The following is a 25322-nucleotide window of genomic DNA, read 5'->3' on the forward strand; positions in this document are numbered from 1 at the left end:
ATAAATATGGGTTCTTTGAGGAGTTATAAATATGAATGAGGTTTTAAGAAGAAGAGTCAAAAGGTGAAGCAGCCTCCCAAGAGTTTTTCTTCCTTCTTTATTTATTTTTAATGCTTTCTTAGAGGGTTATAGATCCAATCACGTCTATGGTTGGCTAAACCTCTTAGCTAGGGCTAAGAGGTGAAGCTTGTAGCATGTTGGGATGATTTTCTTATTTTGATTCTTGATCTTGTTAAACCTCATTGATTTCTAGTTTGATATTAAAGGAATATTTTCAGTTTTCTATGATTTATTCTTACTCAAATTACAATAGATGTTGTAATAGCTTTAGATATCTTCTTTACCTATTTCGAGATTGTAAGATTGGTAAATTTTGTTGATCACGATCATCTCCTGGGCATGGTAGGATGATGGAATCCCTTCCAATCACCACAATACTCCTTCATCGAGGACTAAATCAATGAAAAGTTCAGAGATTTGATTTAATTGCTTTATCTTCCAATTAGATAGGATAGGACTCCAATTCAAATTGTGTCTCTTGAATCAAAGTGAGGTAGCATCCTAATAGCTATAAGTGGATCCTTGGCACCCTAGTTCCCACCTTTTAATTGATAGTTTTAATCAACATTATTCACAATTACTCTATTTTATTTCAGATTTAAATTTAGATCTTCTTCTAGTTCTAGTTCTAATTATTTTCAGAATACATACAAGTTTAGTCCCTGTGGATTCGACCTCGGTCTCACCGAGTTATTACTACATCGCGACCCTTCACTTGGGGTTGTGAACAAGTTTTTGGCATCATTGCTAAGGACTATGGCTACGTTTTTCTAAGATTAATTAGTATTGAAATTAAGTTAAGATTAGAGTTAATTTCTGTTATGTTTTTAGGTTAGGGTTTTCTGTTTTTAGAAACTAACTTTGTTTTCTGTTTTGTAGAATCCTAACATAGCAAACCTAATCAAGTAACTTCTCTCCAACTCTCTCTTATCTTTTCTAGATTTCTTATTTGTTTGAGTTTTTCTAATTTTCTTTTTAAGTTTAGTTGTTTAGTTACTTGAGGGCTGAGAGTGTTTCATGCCCAAGTGAGTCTGTAATAACACTCTTCATCTCTTAAGTGAATGAGGATTAGTTGAAGGGTTGCCTGTCCATCACCGGATTAGACATCACTTAAGATCCTCTGAATTAATTAAAGTTATAGCTACAAATCAACCTCAACTTCCAGTTGAGGAAGTTCAAGATGAAAATGAGGTGCATCATGCACCCCTGCCTCATACTCTACGAGATTATTTACAACCGGCGGGGATGAGTACACCTTCCTGCATGATATTCCCATTGAATGTAGGAACCGTGGATGTTAAGCCTGGAATGATACAACTACTTCCTAAATTCTATGGACTAGAATCTGAAAGTCCATAATTGCACATCAAAGAGTTTAATGAGATAGTCACCACATAACACTTTCCAAACGTGTCTGAAGATATAGTGCGACTTAAATTGTTTCCTTTCTCATTGACGGAAGAAAGCTAAGATGTGGATGCACTCCTTAAATCCATGATCTATCAGCACGTGGGCCGAGATGACCTGGGAATTTCTCAAAAAGTTTTTTCCGTTTCATAAAAGTAACACTTTAAGGAGGACAATCATGAACTTCGCCCAGAAAGAGGAAGAGACCTTCTTCCAATGCTGCGAAAGGTACAAGGATCTCATAATTCATGTCCACACCATGGCTACGAAATATGGCGAACAATAAGCTTTTTCTATAACGGATTAACTTCACCAATGTGCCAGTTTGTAAAGATGATGTGTAACGGTGAATTCATGAACAAGGAAGTCGATAATGCGTGGGATTACCTTGATCAATTGGCAGAAAATGCTCAACCATGGGACACCTCCCCAAGACCCACCACTTTTAAGCCTACTCAATCAAAAGAAAGGGGAGGAATTTATATTTTAAAAGAGGAAGATGTGTCAGGCCTATGTCCTAGTATCTTGTTGTTCCTTAGGATCCCGTGATCCTCCTCGTTGAATTTCGGTGACCCGTGACCTATAAACAGCGTTTGCGAGCGACCTCAAGTCACATCCTGAAAACCCGAGTCAACTCAACCCGAGACCTATACCATTATGACCGCACCATCGCCATGGTTCCAATGCCGCGTCTCGTGTGCCAATGCGATGCCTAGACTAGGAGATATAGCCCCCGCATAATCTTGGCCACAGACTACGCGTTGCTAGGCCACAAGATTCCAGATAAAGTAGATTCTCTAGCTAGAGCCATCATGAGAATGACATCATCCTAGGCTACCTAACCTAGGGTGACATCACCCTAGCCCTCCCCATGCTTGCTAGTCATAATGCAAGCATGCCATGCTCCCTTACACAAGCAATGATTCTCTTACAAACTAATCATTTCTCTCATATACATCCCTCTCATCTTCCTCATTTTCCTAGCAAGAGGAACTTGGGACGTCCATGACAGACCCATTATTCCAGCCCCTTCTAAGCTAGATCCCTCCTAATCCAACCATCTAAAACCCATCTCCACCATTGAAGGAGCTCCTTAGAAGCTTGAGAGTTCAAGGGAAGAAGAAGAGGAGGAGGAGGAGAGGTGGGTGTACTCTATGACTAGATTCTTTCCATTTTTCTTGCATAAATTCCTATATTTTCTAGCATGGGGCAAGTAGGACCCACTAATCAATGGTGAGGATCCTATCTTGACCATTAGGTGTGGCCAATGGCCCACCTTGGCTTGCATGTATGTTTTGATTATCTTGAGAGGCTCATAGTGGTGGAGCCCCTCCTCTCGCTCCGTCCCTCTCTCTCTCTCCCTCTCTCCATTTTTTCCTGATGGTCGTGGCCCACCTGATGTGCTCAACACATCCAGACCGTCCAGCAGGGTGGGACAGTCCTGCTATCCAGATTTCTAGATGCAGGTTGGCCCACCTTGTTGTCCTATTTTGTATGCAAGGGTAAACACCAATATTAGCTTGGTCTAATGTGTGTGGCCCATCCAAGAGGGCCCTACCTTGATGAATGTGATGGATAACCACACCGTCTAACAGCTTTGTGGGCTATAACGTGCAGCACCATGCTGCTGTCCAAATTCCAGGCCCAATTGTTAACTGTCTGGATGGGGTGAAACCATAAATATCAGCTTGATTTTCTCATTGTAATGGGGTAGTTCATTAACGTGTGGACCCCACCTTGATGTGTGGTTGAGCCCAGGCCACCCAACCATGAGAGGCCATGCTGGAGTGGGCCCAGTAGGTTGGATGGTCCAACATGCTGGCACCGTCAAGCAAGCCTGGATGTTGGGAGACAAATAAATATCAGCTTGATGGTTGGCTGGTGAACCACTCATATGGACCCCACCATGCTGTGTACTTGTAGATGCATATCGTCCATTCATTTCTCCATGTTTAAGCAGGGCCTAGACCTAACCCAAAGGCAGATCCAACGCCCAGATGGGCCGGGACGCTGCTGGAATGTCCATTCAGCAGTTGTCCACCTTTAAAGTATGTGTTTTATCTTCTCCATTCACCCCCTTTTGTGGCCCACCTAACCGAGACCCACATCAGATATATGTGTAGCATCCAGGCTATCCATCTGAGGGACGCCACATGCCAGGGCAGCAGCCCATCTACTGGATGCCCAGGTAGGCCCAGAGTCCAGTAGGGGTTGGTCGTCCATGGCTGCAGGCCCACCTTATTTATGTGATACCCAGGCCGTCCAAGCCCTTTGGATCGTCCAGCAGGGTTGGGGCGCTGCTGGACTAGCTGTCCAGCAGCAGGCTCACCCTGATATATGTGTTGTATTCATGTCATTCATCTAGTGGGGCCCACTATGATATATATTGGCCACCGTGAGCTATGTATTCCATCCAAATTGACCACCTACTGGACCCCAGTCAGCCAAGAAGTTGGGAGGGTTGGACATCCAGCAAAGGCCCTATATTACTGTTATAGTTGTATATTATGAGGCTGTGAGGCCCACCAGGTTGAAGGTGTAATGCATACACACTGAGCATCTATTTTCTAAGACCATGGACCCCATTAGTGCCTTGTAAGGCCCACCTTCCGTCTGAATGGATTAAGGACCAGACAGTCCAGATTTCTGGACATCCAGCAGGCCCAGATGGGCTGGACGTCCAGCCTCAGAGCCCATTTTAATGCATGAGCTACCCATCTATTGTGCTGGACTTTGTGGGTTGTTTGTAAGCCCACTATGATACATGTGTTATACACCTTGCCCAACCATTTTATAGGGTATATGGGCTGCCCCATGAGGCCCACCAAGATGCATGTGTTGTATGTCTTCCCTGGCCATTTATTTTCAGGCCCACAAAGATGCATGTGTTGTATGTCTTCCCTAACCATTTATTTTCTGGGCTATGGGCTACCCCATGTAGCAAACCTTGATGTATGTAGACCATGGGTCGTCCCTTGAAGGCCACCATGATGTATGAGGTAATATGTATGTTGCCCATTTACTTTCTAGCTATTGTAAGGGCCATGGGCCCCATTGTGAGATAATTTCTATACCGGGCAGCATTCTAGGAGGCAATGGTGGTTAAAAGTCCATGTTGTAAACCTCCCTAGGGCTTATTATTAAGCCCATTTCCATCTTCTCTTATTGGGCTACCCCTAATTGTTGGGCCCCCATTAATGTCAGTGATACCTATTTGCCCTTATTGGGCTATCCCAAACCATTGGGCCCCTATTGATGTTAGTGTCACCTAATTTCCTTAATGGGCTATCTCAAACCGTTGAGCCCACATTGATGTAGTAATTCCCACCTTACCTTGTTGGGCTAACCTAAACCGTTGGGCCCCCATTGATAATGATGCTTTCCACCATATCCTGCAGGACTACTCAAACCTTGGGACCCATCTTGTGGTCATACCGGGCCTTCCATAGGAAATGTGGTCCACCTAGATACATGTGTTTGACCAAGCTCAGTGACCAAACCCAAGGCCCAATTAAATGATGAACGGGCTACTCGATCCGTTTGCAAGGACACATAGTCCTAGATGTGTGGACCCCACCAAAGCCCACCTTGTATTCATATTGGGCTCCCATAGGAAAGCCCAGTTATTACATGATAGAGTGGGTGAGGAAGCCCACTTACTGTACTTAGGTTCATCCTCTTGACTTCCTTTGTTTTATGCCCATTAAACCCACCCCATGAGGTCTATCCTTGATGTAGTATGACATTCAGACCGTCCACTATTAATGTAGATGGAAGAATCTGTGGTATCAGGTTAGTATATCCACTGTTTAGATCTATTCTCGATGTTTTGGACTAGATCCGCCGTCCTTTTGTGGACCCCATCATGTATTTAGGCCAGTTATTGTTTATATCTGATAATCATGCTAGTGTGCTTAGTCTAGTAGGATGCGCCTAGTGATGAGCGAGACGATGATAAATGTATGGTAACATGATAATGATAATGGTGAGTTGTTGGTTGAAATGATATATATGATTTAATGGATGGTGAATTATAGCATATGCATTGATGATGGATGAGTAATTATTTATAGTACTTATGACATTGTTTAGGTTAATCATGAAGTGAAAATGAACCTCATGGTAATGATGATGATATTTCATATGCACAATGACAAAACATGATAGTTGACTACCATGCTTGATATCCAAGTGATAATAATGCACGTATTAATTGTCATGATGATAATGTGGATAAGATAACCATATTTTACTTGATACATGGATAATGATAAATAAATGAGGTTGGTGGACGTAAGGATGACCTTATGTATGATAGACAACTAATGCCTAGGGCATGTATAATGATAGTATTGGAGAATGGCCATGATATTGATGATGCATGTGAATCCCTATATGCTATGTATTCTATGCACATGATTGCATGATACATGCTTAGTATAACATCATGATACATGCTCATACGCATCATTGGTATGTATGTTATGAGGGATGATTGATTATAGCAGATTTCATTGGGCTGAGATGATTATAGGACTCCTTGTGAGGCGGAGTTACCCCACATGATCATGTAATACGCGCAGGTTTGATACATGATTGGATGGTATGAATCATGTTTTGTGTGAAATGATCACTTGGCGGCCTAACGACATCAGGGTTATGGCCTCCACAAGTATATCGTGAATGACCCACAAGACACCAAAAATGTTTGGTTCTAGCACTTGAGCACGTTTGATGTCCTTGGGTGAAAGTCACTAAACCCTCGTGGCCAGGGGATGCTCCAACATCTAGACCGAGTGGATACATGAGCACCCGAGTGCCGAATACCAGTAAGTCACATCTCCCACTGTGTCGGGGTCTGTTGGAAGGGGATGTGGCCTTATCCACCCGAGGGTAGGGGGTAAAGCTAGGCTGAGTTTGACCAGCTCGGGGAATGGGTCTGCTATCGACGAGCCGGGTAGATATTGGTAGATTATTAGCCAGGCGGGTAGTGAGGTCTTTTCCACTCGTTGGGCTGCGCGGCCGAGTGGGTCGGCAGCCATTTGGAGTGTACTAGACCCCGGTGACAATCCTAAAGATGTACGGTACTAATATGAGGACTTACTGAATAGGAGTTGCATATCAACATTTGACTCATTCATTCATTCATTCATTCACTATCCACTCGGGCTAGTGGTGCGCAACCAAATCATTATGTGTACCTTCACAATCGCCAGAATTTTGGTTGGGTTCACAACCAACCTGGGATCAGGTGTTTACCACATTAAGTCTAGCTATCCAAATTTAGGTATGAGACTAGTTTGATTAGAAGTCCCTTGTGATGAACCCCACAGCTTGCGATACCACGTACTATCATCTCACTACACACTCTAGCTTTGTCATTTCTTTTGCATTGCATATTACATTGCACCCTCAACATAAAACATTTGGTTTACTATGTTTTTGCATTGCCCGGCCTAGATACGACTGACGGTATTCATGGACTCGCTAAGATTTGCATATTGCATTGCATCCTTAGTATATGATATTTGACTTACTATATCTTTGCATCGCATAGCCTGGATAAGGCTGATGGCATTTATAGACTTGCCAGTATTTTCACTTACTCTGATATTTATATGCTTGGCACATGATTTACAAACACATACACCACCCACTAAGCTTCTTGTAAGCTTATGCACGACCGTTGCGTGCTTGTGACACTAGGTCGCAGCGGCATTGAGACAGGAGCATGTGCTAGAGCTTTAGAGTTTTTGTTTCATATATGTATTTCCCTTTCAGCATTGCACTCGAATGATTTTAGTAGTGGATATGTGGTGATGTTGTTGTTGTGACTGGATTATGCTTCTTTACAAAAAAATTTCATGCTGAAAATCCTCCTTGTAGGATCCTAGGATTGGAATCTGGCATATGGGTGTTGGGAGCCGAGAATGGGATACTACAGAGGCTGTCAGTGCCGAATTCGACGATAGAGAATTTTGTCAGCCCGATTTTCGAGTTTGGGGCTTGATAAGATGACATGACTACAACAGAGGCCAATCTCACAAGGAAATTCGAGGCCATGGAACATAAGAAGATAGAACCTATCAAATCGGAAAAGGTTGCGGAAGTTGTTTGTGGTATTTGTGCTTGTAACATACATACAACTAAAAATTATCCAACAATTCCTTCTTTTCAAGAAATATTGAATGAGCAATTGAATATCATAAACAACTACCAAAGACCTTTCAAAGGACCCACCTCGAATACATACAATTCCAGCTGGATGAACCATCTAAATTTCAGTTGGAGGAATGGACAAACGGCTAATCCACAGGAGGCCCTTACGCAATTCTTAAATCAAAAGAGACCTCAAGAGGATACGGTTCAAAAATTCATGCAAAACTAAGAGCAATTCAACCAGAATAAGGTACAAGCATTCCAGGATCTCAAAACAACAATAGAAATGTTTGCATGGTCAATTCAAAGGATTAAGTCATACTTAGTGAGTGGGGAGAAAGGGATGTTTCCAACCCAACCTCTCCCCAATCCAAAGCGACAATGTAAAATTAGTGACCTAAGTTCTTCAAATCAAATGGAGCAAGCCGAGTCTATCACCACTCTTAGGAGTGGAAGGACAATTGACAAATCTATTGCGATGAGGGATGAAAAGCCTAAGGACCCGGAAGAAGATGAGAATGATAAACCTACTATTGCTTTACAAGAAGAACCGAAAAAAGTGTGTGAGCTAATTACACTCAGTGGTTTATTGCACCAAAACCTCCATCTAATTTTCAGGATATTCTAAAGGTGCTTAAGCAAGTAAAGGTCAATATTCCTCTACTAGATGTCGTTAAACAAATCCCTTCATATGCCAAAATTTTTTAAAATCTATGCATTACTAAAAAATGGCAAAACATATAAAAGAAAATCTTTTTGACAAAAAAAGTGAGTGTCATCCTCAAGCAAGATGTGCCACAAAAATATAAAAATCCTGGTAGCCCAACTATCACCTGTATAATTGGGAATCACCAGATTGAGCATGCACTTTTTGACTTGGGAGTGAGCGTTAATTTGATTCCCTTCTTGGTATATAAGCAATTGGGTCTAAGTGAATTAAAACCCACCCGGACCACATTACAACTTGTCGATCACCCAGTTCGTGTACTGAGAGAGATGATTGAGGATGTGTCAGTCCATGTTGATAAATTCTACTATCCAATAGACTTTATTGTCTTAGATACTCAACCCATCGTAGATATGAGCACTCAAATTCTTGTCATTCGTGATCGTCCATTCCTTACTACATCAAATGCAATCATCACTTGTAGGAATGGAATTATGAATTTATCTTTCAAAAATATGACATTGGAGCTCAATATCTTTTTCAACATGAGCAAATAATCAGAGGATGTTGATGATATCTATGACATTAATTTGATAGATTCTTTCGTGGAAGATAGAGCACTTTTGACTCTATACTCTAACACCTTAGAAACATTGTTGGCCCACTCTCCTAATTTAGATGATGACATAATTAGGGAGATGGATGTCTTGCTTGATGCGACACCAGTACTTAAAGTTAACCAGTGAAGGCCACAATTTGAAACCTTGCCCCAAACTGTTGTAATGCCTTTACCGTCTAGCCTCAAAGCACTGAAGCTTGTCCTAAAACCTTTGCCCACTGATCTTAAATATATCTACTTAAGTCAAGATGAGACATACCCAGTGGAGATCTCTTCCCACCTCGAGAAAGAACAAGAGAGTGTGCTTATTTCCACTCTCATTGAGCATAAAGGAGCCCTTGAATGGTCGATTGTGGACCTTAAGGGAATTAACCCTTTAATTTGTTCTCACCACATTCATCTTGAGGATAATGTGAAAACCTTCCGACAACCACAATGTCGGTTAAATCCAAATATAAAGGAAGTGGTTAAGGCTGAGGTACTTAAGTTGTTGGATGTGGGTATCATATACATTATATCTGACAATCAATGGGTGAGTCCAACTCAGGTGGTTCCTAAGAAGTCCGAAATCATCATCGTAGCCAATGCCGGTAATGAACTCATGCCAACTAGAGTTACTACTGGTTGGAGAGTGTGTATTGACTACAGAAAATTGAATATTGTCATAAGGACCAGTTTCCTTTGCCCTTCATTGATCAAATTTTGGAAAGGCTAACTGGTGACTCTTACCACTGCTTCCTTGATGGGTATTCGGGCTACAATCAGATAGAGATTGTTCTTGAAGATCAAGAGAAGACGACATTCACATGCCCTTTTGGCACCTTTGCTTACCGAAGGATGCCATGGGTTGTGTAATGCCCCCGTCATGTTTCAATTATGCATGTTGAGTATATTTTCTTACATGGTAGGGCAATATTTTTGGTCCATCCTTCAGCGAGTGTTTAAAAATTCTTAAAAATGTCCTGAAGCGATGCAAGAAAAAGAATTTGGTTTTGAATTGGGAGAAATGTCATTTTATGGTTCCCAAGGAAATAGTGCTTGGACATATAATTTCTTCTAAGGGAATTGAGGTAGACAAGGCTAAAATTGATCTTATCTCTAACCTACCTCCACCTAAAAGCATACATGATGTACGATCTTTCTTAAGACACGCCAAATTTTATAGATGATTCATAAAGGACTTTAGTCATCTCTCTCGTCCTTTATGCAATCTACTTTAAAAGGATGAACTATTACGAGTGGACTGAACAATGTTAAGAAGTTTTCGCTAAGCTCAAGGCTATGTTAACAACCGCGCCTATAATGCAGCCCACCCGATTGGAGCATCCCTTTTGAGATTATGTACAATGCGTCTGACTATGCTATTGGAGCAGTGTTAGGCCAGAGAAAAGATAAAAAGCCCTATGTGATTCACTATGCAAGTAGAACTCCAAGTTCTTCCCAAGTGAATTACTTTACTAAGGAGAAGAAACTCTTAGCTGTAGTGTTCGCTTTGGACAAATTTAGGTCCTACTTAATCGGATCCAAAATCATCATTTACACTGATCATGCGGTACTGAAGTACCTTCTTTCTAAGAACGATGTAAAGCCTTGCCTGATAAGATAGATCCTCCTACTCCAAGAGTTCGACATAGAAATATGAGACAAAAAGGGAGAAAAGAACGTAGTGGTTGACCATCTCTCTAGACTTGATCTCCCCGATTCCCTTGAGCCGACACCAATAAATGATATATTCCCTAACGAACAATTGTATAAACTCTCCCAATTACCTTAGTTTGCTGACATTGTAAATTATCTTGCCACAGGTTCACACCGACATATTGGACAGCGCAAGATAAAAAGAAATTCTTCGCCGAGGTACGTAAGTTTTTCTAGGATGATCCTTATCTATTTAAATATTGCTCAAACCAAATTCTAAGGAGATGTGTGTCAGACAATGAACATCAGAGTGTTATCTCCTTTTTTCACTCTCAGGCTTGTGGTGATCACTTTTCTGCTAAAAATACCACGACCAAAATTCTGCAGTGTGACTTTTAATGGCCCACTATGTTCAGAGACACTCATGAGTTTTGCAAAGCTTGTGAGCATTGTCAGAAATTGGGAGGATTATCTCATCGAAATATGATGTCACTAAACCCAATTCTTATCATTGAAGCATTTGATTACTAGGGCATCGATTTCATGGGCCCATTTCCCCAATCATTTGGAAATATTTATATTTTTTTAGCAGTAGACTATGTCACTAAGTGGGTTGAAGCAATCCCGTGTTGGAACAATGATCATCGAACGGTCATTAAATTCTTAAAAGAAAACATCCTTTCCCGGTTCGGAACTCCTCAAGCCATCATTAGTGATAGAGGGTTACACTTTTGTAATAGGTCATTCGAGAACTTAATGAAGAAATATAACATCTCTCATAAGGTGAACACTCCATACAACCCGCAAACAAGCAAGCAAGCTGAGATTTTCAACAGGGAAATTAAGCAAATTCTAGAAAAAAAATGGTTAACCCTGACTATAAGGATTGATCAATCTGCTTGACCAATGTTTTATGAGTTTACCGTACAGCCTTTAAGACCCCTATTGGAATGTCTCCCTTTAGACTTGTTTATGGGAAAGCTTACCACTTTCTTGTGGAGTTGGTGCATAGAACCTACTGGGCTATCAAAAATCTAAATTTTAACTTGGACAACATTGGCTTGCTGTGCAAAATTCAATTAAATGAAGTCGAAGAAATCCAGAATGATGCATATGAGAACTCGAAAATTTACAAGGACAGGATGAAGGTGTTCCATGACAGGAACATCCTTCGAAAATTATTCATACCTGGTCAAAAGGTCCTGTATAATTCTCAGTTACATCTTTTTTCGGGTAAGCTTCGACTCGTTGGACCAGTCCTTTCACTGTTACTATCGTTTATCCTCATGGGGCCGTCGAGATAAAGAATCTAACGAATGACATTGTTTTCAAAGTAAACGAACATCGTCTTAAGCCATTTGTTGAGAAGTTTGACTCAGAGGATATATCCATACCTTTGATTGATCCTATATACTAGGATTGACCTCCTAATCTGATGGAGGTGTAGTTATGTTTATTGCTTTCATAAAATTTAGGATTAGGATAGTTTGTTTTTCAATAAGTTTACTCTTCATGCTAACCCATCTACATGTTAAGAACTTTGGAAAAGCTTCAATTCTCCTTCTTCAGGTACTACATTTCCACCACTTCTCCTTTCTTTTTGTTGTCTCATGTGTGTTACATGTTGATATCTTTTACATTAAGGACAATGTAGATTTTAGGTTGGGGTGTGGATTAGGTAAACTAATCAGTTATTTTTTAGTCTTTAAGCAAAAAAATTTCCCAAATTAAAAATTTGTTCGGAATATGTTAGTTTGTGTAATTAAAAATGCCTTGAGCATGATGATAAGATAGAGATTGAATATTAAATTGTTGGAGTTTGATCAACTGAGTAGACTATCACTTAAGTTCTCTCATCTAATGGACTAAGAGGAAGTTTGAATATCATGTTGACCTAAATCTCAAGACACATTCAATTTATTTTCTTTAAATTGTACTAGAATTTCTGACTATTAGTATGTAAATCATTGAAAGATATTGAGAAATGAGTCTGTAGAATTTTATCCACCTTTAAAAGATGAGAAGAACTAGTTAAAAAATAGTGAGATCGACAAAAAGGTCATATATGATGAAAAGTCTGAAAAGAATGAATAATGAAAAGACTAGAAAAGAATAAAAAGATTTTTTTTTTTTAGTCTGAAAAGAATGAATAAATAAAAGTGACCATCGATATAAAATCAAAAGCTGGAAAAAGAAGAAAAAAGGGATAAGTTTAGAATCAGCACTTGATTATTCAATCAATCTTGAGATGATGAGCATGACTAACATTATGAAATGATAGTATTTTTATGGAAAGTAAATTGAAATTCACCAAGCACATTGAAAAACTTGATGTATGAACTTATGCTCCTAAGTAATTGATAAAGAACCTATTTGATTAATTGCTTATCTGATTCGGCTCTAAGTTTTTAAATTTTCACTCTCGCTTCTTTGAATTATACTCATTCATACTTGATTTCACAAAAGATTGTTTTCTGAAAGTGATTTGAACATTGAGAATTAGGAATTTCTTCACGCATGTTTTGCTTGGTACTAACAAAATGTTGGTTGGGGGTGTGTTGAGTGTCAAATATTGCATATTTTTCCCTATTTATATCTTGGTTTTATGAACATAATAACACTTAATGGGTATATTTTATACATGTTTGTATTGCGAGGTGAATCTGAGAGCTTGGATTGAAAAGAATGTTAAAAGCATGAATTTGATGCTCAAGAATCACCAAGGCAAGGGATGAATTTTAGGAGACTAAGATTGAAGATTTCAAGACCCTAAGATTCAAGGAAACTAAGTGAAGAAGGAAAGAAGTCGAAAGTGCAAAGTACAGAAATTCACAAAATCTGAACCTCACTATCTATGTCATCGACCACTGTTCGATGGCATCGAAGCTAGTGTTCGATGATATTGAACACGGGTTAATGACATCAAAGAATTACATGAAAATTAAGTCCGGTTGCTGGACAAATTGGATTCAGTTCTCAATGACATCGAAGCCCTGTTCAATTACTCAAAGACCTACTTGATGACATCGAAGGTAGATCGATAACATCGAGATTTTTGTGGATTTTTTTAGCAAATCGCTAGAACACTCTAGACACATTCTCGATTGATCGAACACACTCTGATGACATCTAAGGTATGTTCGATGACATGAAGAGTTACGCAGTGCGAAAGGTGTTATGCAGTGCGAAAAGGCGTGACTTCCGAATTCAAATTACGTTTGATGACATCGAAAGCGTTACGCAAAGTGCGTAAATTTGAGGTAATTTTCAAAGACGGTCGGACAAAAGCTATAAATATGGGTTCTTTGAGGAGTTATAAACATGAATGAGGTTTTAAGAAGAAGAACCAAATGGTGAAGCAGCCTCCCAAGAGTTTTTCTTCCTTCTTTATTTATTTTTAATGCTTTCTTTTAGGGTTTTAGATCCAATCTTGTTTATGGTTGGCTAAACCTCTTAGCTATGGCTAAGAGGTGAAGCTTATAACAATATTGGGATAGTTTTCTTGCTTTGATTCTTGTTCTTATTGAACCTCATTGATTTTTAGTTTGATATTAAAGGAATATTTTCAGTTTTTTATAATTTATTCTTACTCAAATTACAACAGATGTTGTGATAGCCTTGGATATTTTCTTTTCCTATTTTAAGATTGTGAGATTGGTAAATCCTGTTGTTCACCATCATCTCCTAGGCATTATAAGATGATGGAGTCCCTTCTAATCACCACAATACTCCTTCATTGAGGACTAGATTAATGAAAAGTTCAGAGATTTGATTTAATTGATTTATCTTCCAATTAAATAGGATAGGATTCCAATTCCAATTGTCCCTTGAATTAAAGTGAGGTAGCATCCTGATAGCTACAAGTGGATCCTTGGCACCCTAGTTCCCACCTTTCAACTAATAGTTTTAATCAACATTATTCACAATTACTCTCTGTTATTACAGATTTAAATTTAGATCTTATTGTAGTTCTAATTCTAATTATTTTCAAAATACGTACAAGTTTAGTTCTTTTGGATTCGACCTGTGTCTCATCGAGTTATTACTACATTGCGACACTACACTTGGGGTTGTGAACAACCATCTAACATAGGGCTTGGGTCTGGTCGGTCCCTTGCCTATCTTAACCAATGAACTACCATGAAGATCGACCCGACCTACCTCAAAGGAAGGCTCGACCATGATCGACAGTTCGACTTTGGAAGATTGGCCTCGACCCTCTAATTTGTAGGACAGTCTCAGCCTTTTAACCCTGAGATCGGCCTCGGCCATCTACCCCGATCTTCTCCGATCCCGATCACTCATTAATCCTATAGAAGAGATTCGAGCTCTCTACCGAAGGTCTCCAGAGATAACGCGACATGCTCAGAGGGAGACAGGAGATTCCCCCTATAATACACACCTACAAAATAAGGAAAGAACCATCTACGCCACTGTCACCCAGCCAGTATAAATAAGAACCTTGCTTACAGTGAAAGGTACGCACAAAGACACCAGAAACCCTACGTTTTACTTAACCCAGTTTGCTTGCGCTGACTTAAGCATCGGAGGCTCCCCTGTGGTAACCAGGGCCTCCGTTGTTGTCCTATTTTGTAGGTCCAGAAGCGGTCCAAGGAGGACGTCTGAATTTCAGCATCAACAGTTGGCGCCATCTATGGGAATGACATCAAAGTTGTTTCCATCTCATCAAGGCTCTATAATGGCTAAGGGTAGGAAGAAAGCTCTAGCTGCTCATCAAGGCTCTATAATGGCTAAGGGTAGGAAGAAGGCTCTAGCTGCCTTAACCGCAGCTCCCTTCGCACCAGTGGAACAGTCTACAAACCAAGGTGGTCCATCCTCCAAGCAACATGCGATTCTGCTCTGACAGCACCTACAAACAGGTTTCACAACCAAGGAGGGCGACTTGTCTCCCTAGAAAACCAGGTCAGTATCCAGATCGACAATATCGACTGCATTATGCATATGTAGGAGAGACATAATCCTCCACTTGACTGTGGTATGGAAGTAGTCATGGCTACTGAACAATCTCAGCCTTCATAAGTTCCTCGTAACTCATATAGAGCCAGGTAGCTACCTGAGTAGCATAATCAAGCTCCAAGCCACACTGTGGGTACTATCGTGCTCGCGACTCTGACCTACACTATACGTTGGAGAACAAAAGGCGCAGGAGATGACCGAGAGCGAGGCTCCATGGGAGGCTGAGCTCAGGAAAACACAAGGTCAGATTGGTGATATTCAATAAGCATATCGAGCTCGGGTCCCAACCTTAGTAGAAGCGATGCTGGAAGAAGCAGAGCCGCCGTTCACCAATAACATAATGGCATCTCCACTACTGTCGAGATTCTAGATGCCGTGAATCACTCCCTATTCAAGGATTGGTGATCTAGTCGGGCATCTAGAATCTTTCAGGGAATGGATAGACTTGCATGGCGCGACCAGCTTGGTAATGTGTCGAGCTTTCTCCTTGACCTTGTCAGGGACAGCAAGGAAGTGGTATAGGTAGCTGAAGCCAAAATCAATCAATTCTTTCACACAGCTCAGTAAGGTCTTTATCACTCAATTCATCGTGGGAAAGATCGGAGAAAAACAACAACTCATCCCATCACCATCACTTTAATGCAAAAGTAGTACAGGAAGAGGACTACTCCGAACAAATAGCCCTAGCCACCATGATATCCGGCCTCAAGGAAGGCTGATTTCACTTCTCAATTGACAAAAATCTTCTGACCACACTGGTTGACCTACTTAGTAGAGCACAAAAATATTCTAATGCGGAAGAACTCTTCAACTCACGAAAGGCCACTCGAAGTGTAGGGAGCTCGGCCAAGGACCGAAAGTGGAAGGAGGAACAACCTCCCTCGGTTAATTATAAGAAGAGAAGAGACGACACTTTGGACAAAGGACAACACTCGAGCAGACAACCAGAGAGTATATTTCACTCTTACACTCCCCTGAATGCTACCTATTAGAGCATAAAATTAGACTAAGAAAACAAGTAAAGAAAGAAAGAAACTAAAGAAGAATTTGAAGAAAACTCAAGTTACTTAAGAAGAGTTGCACGGGGAGTCAAGTTGCGCGGACCCGCGCAACTCACCACAGTCGCGCAGATCCGCACAACTCATCAATGGGATATTCTCGTGTTTATGTGAAGTGAATGCGAAGTGGGGCCCATGGCACAAGGTTTGAGGGTCCACACATGCGAAAGCCTATAAATTCCCCCCCTTCCCCTTCATTTGGGGGATCTAATTTCTCTCAAAAGACTGATACCTCCTACATGTATTGAAGAAAGAAGAGAAAGAGATAGCAAGACAGAACCACGCAACCCTCATTGAGTTGCGCGGGCCCACGCAACTCAACAAGGAGTTCTACGAATGAGTTAAGAGTGATGCATTGGTCTGTTATTTTGAGGAGTTTTCTTTACGATATTGTGATATCTGTTCATATGAAGGCATATGAAGTTCTGCATCTCCTATGGAGATTCGAATGATATGAGCTGAAATGCTGCCAAAATTTACATTTGAATTCATTCAATACTTGTACTTTTAATCATAAAGACTTTATCTTGGAATCAAAAGATATGAGGATGTAAACGAATTCAAAATGAATAAATATGATGATTATTCTCTTCATCTATTTTCTTTGTTATTATTAAGTGAGATAATTCCCAAATCAAACACTATTCATTTCTGGTCAAAACAAAATGGCAACCCTGCTGGGGATCATCTCACTCAATAATAACTTAAGAACTATTCAAAGAATTTCATCATGGCTTGGAGTCATATTGACGCCAAAATGGCAACTCTTAACGGGAACATCATTCCTTTCATCTCTAAGATTTAAGTAAATACTAATTAATATCATTTTGTGTTCTCTGACAGAACTACCCCACAACAGACAAGTACAAACTATGACCATTGGCAATCACTTTAAGCAAAACAATTTTCTACTTCACTCCCACTAGATTTATAATGGAATACACTCATAATCATTCTCCGAGTTCGAAGAATCAACTGATCTCAAATATGCCAATGCTGACTAAAAGCAATATTTCGTGAGCTATCGCCGAAGTGATATTTGTATCACCGCTCTCGCGAGATAGAGGAGACGAATGGATTGTCGTTTCCAGTCGGAGGTTGAAGGCCCAATCTAAATCGATTCCCCCACAGATGATCAGAGGCCCAATGATGAGAAACGCAGTGAGAAAGAATCCTGCGCTCGCTCCTCGAACACTTTATCCAGGGACATCCCCTTGTTCCCTAACATCATGAGATTAACCTTGCCTGACGTGAATGTCCGATAAACAAGAAGAGAAAAGGTTAAATCACCCATAGAAGATTCATCATCCTTTGTATCTTTGCAAGTAACGCCTCTACTAGTTACATTACAATCAGTCGAATCTTGTGAGAATACAAGGGAACTTAACGAGACTCCTCTCTTATCAAGTCCTATCACTCCAATGCGCTCATATCCCGCCTCGACAACAATTTCGTCAAGAAGTGAAGAAGCTACTGTATATATGACAGGAAAAAGTTAGGGTCCATTACCAAATGTTGATGAGCGTATGACTAAGATGGAGTAAACTCAGAGGATTCTAATGGAAGAATGTCGGAATCTTCGAGAAGCCTTAGCAACTCTCGCCCACAATGTAGCTCAAATTGTGGCTCCACCAATGATGTCTACAACAAATAGAAATGAGCAATGGCCTGAAGGATCTTAACCTCTGAAGATGAGATCACATGACTCTACACCTGCTATGAGAGCCATAACTCAAGAGAAAATGCGACAAGTAGTTACAGAAATAGTCAGAGAACGCGAGCATACCAGAAGGTTGCACTATAGAACGTCGTATCGAAGAGAAGTTGAGGATATACCATTTTCAGCTAATTTCAAACATCCAGACTTTTAAAAATTCAACGGGTATGGGTCTCCAGAAGAACACTTAATGCACTTCATTACCACGATAGGTAATTTCTCCATCATCTCACAATACTACTTGCGACTGTTTGATTCTTCGTTTGATTCTTCGTTAATAGGAAAAGCATTCCAATGGTATTTTAATTTAGCGCCGTAGTCAATACGAACTTGGGAGCAGATGCAAGATGCTTTTATGTTAAACTTCTTCTCATTAGATTGTGATGTTAGTATTACAGTTGTTGTTGTATGGCAAAGAGAGAACGAACCCGTGGAGAAATTCATCGATAGGTGGAAAACTTTGGAAGCTTCGTGCAGACAGTTACCCGAAGAAGAAGAATGGGTGAAGATGTGCCTAGATTCTATGAAAACAGGAATTGTATTTGGACTCACAAGTGCTAACATAAGAACCTTTCGTGATTTGGCTACAAAAGCACATGCACTAGAGCTAATGGCCAGGAAAATGTCAATCTTTCAAAACAGAATAGAAAGAAAGGTGTCAAACAGACCAATGGTAAACGTCATTGATCGGGAAAAGAAAAGAGATGCATTCTGTAATAGACAAGAAGCAAGGAAAAGAGAAGATTCAGATTGTTAGAAAGGTTGCGCGAATGATAAATGATCTCAATTATATAACTCTCACAAAGAATAGTCTTTTGAGAAAGAAGATGTTTTGCCAATGATGGAGTAACTACTAACTGTTGGAACTATCAAGTTACCCCAGCCCAAATATCTGGAGGAAGTCAAGATGACGAAAGAAGAGAATTATTGCCATTATCATCGTTTTCTAGGGCATCCTACAGAAGCTTGCTTCACACTGAAAGATATATTATAGAAGATGATAAAGCAGGGTGAGATAGTAATAAAAAAATGATGAAAAGCGAGAGAGAAAAGTAACTACAAACATGGCGTCCACAAAGGATCCGTCAAAAACATGGAAAGATAAAGGGAAGGCTGTTATGACAAGAACAACATCATTTCTTATATCTCCTATAGCAAGTTCCATAAAAAATATTCATTATTATCATTCACAACTTCCTGGGTCATCTACTGAAGGAATTAGTCCAGACGTTTTAGCTTCTATTTGCCAAAGATAAGACGAATTAGTCAAAGAATTCATTAATCGATGGAGGATACTGGGGGCATCATGTCCACAATTGGTGAAAGAAGAAACACAAGTCAAGTTATGTATAGAATGCATAAGACCAGATATTGAATGGGTCTCGTTGGCCCAAATATACAGACCTTTCAAGATTTGATCGTAAAAGCTTGCAATCTAGAAAAGCTCAGTTAGAAAGTGTTTGATTTTTATATGAACCAGATGTTTCAAGATTCTAAAAAGACTTTGGCTGATAATGACAAGGAAGAAAGAGAAACGAAGAACTATTGAGTTGAACAAAGAAACTATAATGAAAGAAAAATGAGTAATTCTACATTGGAAAAAATAAAGAAGAGATTTAAACAATTCAATAACTGCGAAAAGTATACATTTGAAGAAGATGATATACTTTCTATAATGAATCAACTATTGGCTACAGAGAAAATCAAACTGTCATGGCCAAAATGCCCAAAAGAAATGAAGATGACGAAAGAAAATGATTATTGCTATCATCATACTCTGCTTGGACATTGAACTGAGCATTGCTTCACCTTGAAGAAAATTTTACAAGAAATGATGGATAATGGTGAAATTGTCATAAGGAAAATGTATGATGTAAGAGAAAAGGTAACAACACACAATCCCAATTGAAGTCAGTCATGATTATTTTGAAGAAAAGCATATTTCATTATGAACGTGACTCTTCATATCTCTGTGATTAGAACGTGGAGCTACAAGTATTCGTGACAATGCCCACTTCATCAAAATATATCATCTCTGAAGGTCGTTGCAATTTTGATTACAAAGATTATCAACATAATACTTCTTAATCAAAAGGGGACAAGACAAGTGGAAGGATGAAAAAGCCTCCCCTCGAAAGGCAATGCCATGTATTATTCTTCTTCTCATATGAATAAAAGGCAAGATTCTCAAGCATATCAAGCGTGTATCAAGCGTATCAAATTTATCATCGCTAAGCGCCGATGATTATAACCAAAATCAATATTATTGCTGATCATTGCTAAGCGCCGATGATTATTGCCAAAATCAAATTTATCGTCAATTATCGCCGATGATTATCGCCAAAATCAAAATTATCGCTGATCATCACTAAGCGCCGATGTTTATCGCCAAAATCAAATTTATTGCTGATTATTGCCGATGATTATCGCCAAAATCAAAATTATCGCTGATCATCGCTAAGCGCCGATGATTATCCTCAAATTAATATTATCATCATCGTTATTGTTGTTGACCACTATTAAAAAAGCCATTATCGTCGAACTAATATTATTGCCAAGTTGATACATTATTTTAAACATAAATATTATCAAGAATACTATTATCAACAATGGCAATATATCATTTATCGACTTATCATTCACTTCAGCGATGATGACGATTTATCATCTATGGCAGCGGAATGCTACGTATAAGACCTACTACAATCAATATATTAAAGAGATACGCTAATGTCTTTACATAGTCCCACAAGGACATGCTGGGTATCAAACTTGAGGTGATGGTCCACAAATTAAATGTCAATCCTGACCACCGACCAGTGAGGCAAAAACAACGAGACTTCGAGCTAGAACGTTACGCCATCATAGGAGAAGAAGTCGAAAAGCTCCTCGAAGCCGAATTCATTGAAGAAATTTATAGCCCCAACTAGATTGTCATTATCGTGCTAGTGAAGAAGTCCAATGGAAAGTGGCATGTGTGCGTCAACTACACAGATCTGAATAAGGAATGCCCTAAAGATAGCTTTCCTCTCCCAAAGATCGACCAGCTGGTCAACAATACACAAGGGCATGAACTACTTAGCTTTATGGACGCATATTTGGGCTACAATCAAATCGTTATGCACCCCCACAATAAACAAAAGACAACTTTGTCACCGACAAGTGACTGTACTACTATAGGGTCATGACCTTTGGGCCGAAGAACGCTGGAGCCACATATTAGCGAGTCATCAACAAAATGTTTGTCCCGCAGATCGGACGCACCACGGAAGTCTACGTCAATGACATGTTAGTCAAGATCATCAGGGCCACAGACCAGGTGACTGACCTCGAGGAGATGTTTGCCATACTGAGAAAGTACCAGATGAAGCTGAACTCGAGCAAATGTGCCTTTGGCGTAAGCTCGAGAAAGTTCCTAGGCTTTCTAGTTAACTAGAGAGGGATCGAGGCAAACATCGACAAGATACAAGAGATGCTAAATATGAGCTCACCCAAAACTACAAAGGAAATCCGATGTCTTACGGGCAGAGTCACCACTCAATAGGTTTGTTTTCAGAGCTACCGACAAGTGTCTTCCATTGTTTCGACAGCTGAAGGGTAAGGCGAAACTAACTTAGACCGATGACTGTGAGTGAGCTTTCCAGCAGCTTAAGCAATATCTAGGGTCGCCTCCTCTACTCTCAAAACCCAATTAAGTAATGCCACTTCTACTCTACCTAGCCATCCCAAATGCAGCAATCATCTTGGCATTAATACAAGAGATCAGAGGTAAGCAACTTTCTGTGGGATCCCGGTCTTTTGCAACATCACTCGTGTGCACACATGTCCCAACTTTCACCGTTGATAGACCATACATTGCACCCTAGTGCACTTAGAAAACTCACCTAAGTGATTTGTTTCGGATGATCTTAAGACCTCTATCATGTGGACCGCGTTGTTGTTGCGATCGCAATGGTGAAAATCGCGCATCAATCCAATGCTCCGCTACCATCGAATGTAAGGCCCAAATTATGTATCCTTTATTATGTTAGGCCCATCGGACTTGAGCCCATGTGGGCCTAAAGACCACTTTTAGAATATGGAAATTACCAACAAATAGGACAATTGCTACATGATAAAAATATGAGCTAGCACATATAAGACAAGCACTACAAAACAAAATTAGATTCTTTCCCAAAACCCATCATTAATTATCTTCCCATGCCTTAGTAACTAATCATGGCTCATGTCCACCTCATCCTATACATGCATCCAATGCATGTCTTGATTTGTGCCACATTACTTCAAACAATCAATTGCAACACTCCACTTCATCATCCACCATGCATCACCTACAACTCATAACCCTTATCCATCCATTAGCCAATGCATGTCTAGATCTCTTCCACCTTGGCCAGTACATGCTTAGCACCATCCACCTCATCCATCCACTACCCATACCATACATCACATTCCACCTCACTTTTAGCACCAATAAGATCCCATAAACTTGCCACATCATCTTGCCACCTCAACCCCCAATTCCTTATATAAGATTAGGAGCTCTCTTGCACTTATTTTTTTCCTATACTTAGAAAAATTCTGAGATTTTTAGAGAGAGTGAGAGAGAGTGGGGCCAAGGTGTGGCCCACCATTGATCAAGAGGGAGTGGACCATACATCATCATCCAACCATCTATCCATTGAGGTGAGTCTACACCCCTCCTTCCATCTTCCTCATCCTCATCTTTTTTTCTCTTTTTATTTTCTTAATATGTGTGGGCCCCGCTGTTGTGGAGTTCTTGTGTGCATGTATTTATGGTTATGGTGGTCAGAAAAATGGCCCATGTCAGTATGGTCCACCGTGATGAACATTATATCTACACCCTTCACATTAATCCCATTTTTGTATCTGGACGGCAACTTGTAAAATTCGTATAAAATCAATTGTGATAAGATCGGAGTTGAAACTTGGGGATAATATGAATTAAAATATGAACTAACTCTGGACCAAATATTATAGCCATCCAACGGTCCAATCATCCGTAAACATCAAGTTTACTTGGCTGCTGTCTAGCAGCACATGCAGGATTCCGATTTGCCTAAAACGGGCCCGATTTTAATCCCTTTAATGAATGTATTAAAATATATGTTCCGTTGGATTCGTAAAAAATTGAACTAGCTTTTCAACGGTATATAATAGGGAGTTCGGATAGCTGAGATCTTGGCCTTATATGAAAGATGTATTTGAGAGATTATTATGACCATTCTTGTTTGGGCCATACCCGTGATTCCAACGGTCAGATGTATTTGATATTTGCTCTTAACTTACTTGAGATAGTTAATAATCATATGTATGGTCCCTATGGTCAGATTCTTTCATAATAAAATTTAAAAAATTTTGGACCGATAGATACCTCTATAAGGATAAATCTTGAATTTCTACGTGTGGTCCAGATGGATCCAAGGCTCTATATTGTTGGAACCTATATACAACCTAAATGATGTATTACTAAACCATCCATTAGATCAGATTTTTTAACAGAGAATCTAATCATAGAGATTTTATCAATATATTTCATGTGCTACTAGATGTGTATGTTGGATATATGTTGTACATAACATTCATCCTCTTATTGACCCACTTGGGTGTGGGATCACTTGTGATTTATGCATTTTATTAGTTCATCCAATCTAGAAACCCATGTATATTTTTGTGGGTCTCTTATCTATGGTTTGCTAGCATGTGGGCCCCACTTGGCATTGGATCTATTTCATTCCCTTTACACTTTTTGTTTGCTGAAAATTTTCTAAGTACTTGATTGTATTGCATGTAGGCCTCTTTGACACCTTATAGTGGACCCCACACTCTGTAGTTAAGGGTCCCACTTTGGGGGATGTTTAATCCTTATATAAGTGAGCTGGGATGTCCTACCTTTTTGTTAGGAATGATTCCCTAAGTGTTTGAAAATTGGGCCCTAAGTTGTGACAGACCCCCTTTCTGAAAAATGTCTAATTATTTGTGTTTTGTACCAACTTTGGGTCTCTGTAGTGGACCACACGCTGGAGATATGAATAGGTCACCACTTGGAACCTTTAACCTATACCAATGAATAGATAAATAATATTTTACTCAGGCTAAATCACACCTCACATGATCAGGGAGTGGATCCCAAAATGAGGCAAGGCATGGTTGTGCAGAAAATTAAAGTACGTATGTTTGGCCCTATACCAAATATTATATGTGCACAACCAGTTGGTCTCGGCTTATCATTTTTGAAGTACATATATAGTACTACCAAGGGCACCGACGGAACACTGAAAGGTGGTCCCCTGTGATCATGGGACGTACTCAAGATCGGGCCAAAACTAATTCTGCACTATATTTCCTGCACAGTTTCTCCAAGTACCCATGTTTAGGCCATCACCATAAATTGTTCTCACCCAACTAATGAGGCCTGCCTTATAATTTGTAAAGCCCATACATAGAGCTACCAGGTGGTTATTTTCTTTCACCATATGTAGGCCCCACGTGATCATGAATCTGACTCTAAAACGACCTAGAACCAACCCTGCGCTAAAAGTCTGCTTTACATAGAATTTATGTGACGCCACGTCGGTATAGTCCACCCCCTTCCCAAAGCATTTAATGCAGCATCTAAACTCTAAAAAATAACTCTTAGGTCTTGCTGGGCTAAAAACCTTAAGTGGGCCATCTAGTACGGGCTATCTTGTATGGGCCTTACCTTTCATGTAAAGAGGCCCAACATGTTGTATGTGTTATATATTCATGTTATCCATTTATTTTCTGGACCATATAGGCTGCCCCATAAGGCTCAACGTGATGTATGTGAGGCCCTTGTATGAGGCCCATGGTGATATACATGAGGCCCAATATGATGTATATGAGGCCTGTGGGATGAGGCCCATTGTGATATATGAGGCCCTTGTGTAAGGCCCATTGTGATGTATATGAGGCCTATGGGATGAGGCCTATTGTGATATATGAGACCCTTGTGTAAGGCCTATTGTGATGTGTATG

Source organism: Magnolia sinica, chromosome 9 (assembly GCF_029962835.1).
Source record: "Magnolia sinica isolate HGM2019 chromosome 9, MsV1, whole genome shotgun sequence".
Lineage (NCBI taxonomy): Eukaryota > Viridiplantae > Streptophyta > Magnoliopsida > Magnoliales > Magnoliaceae > Magnolia > Magnolia sinica.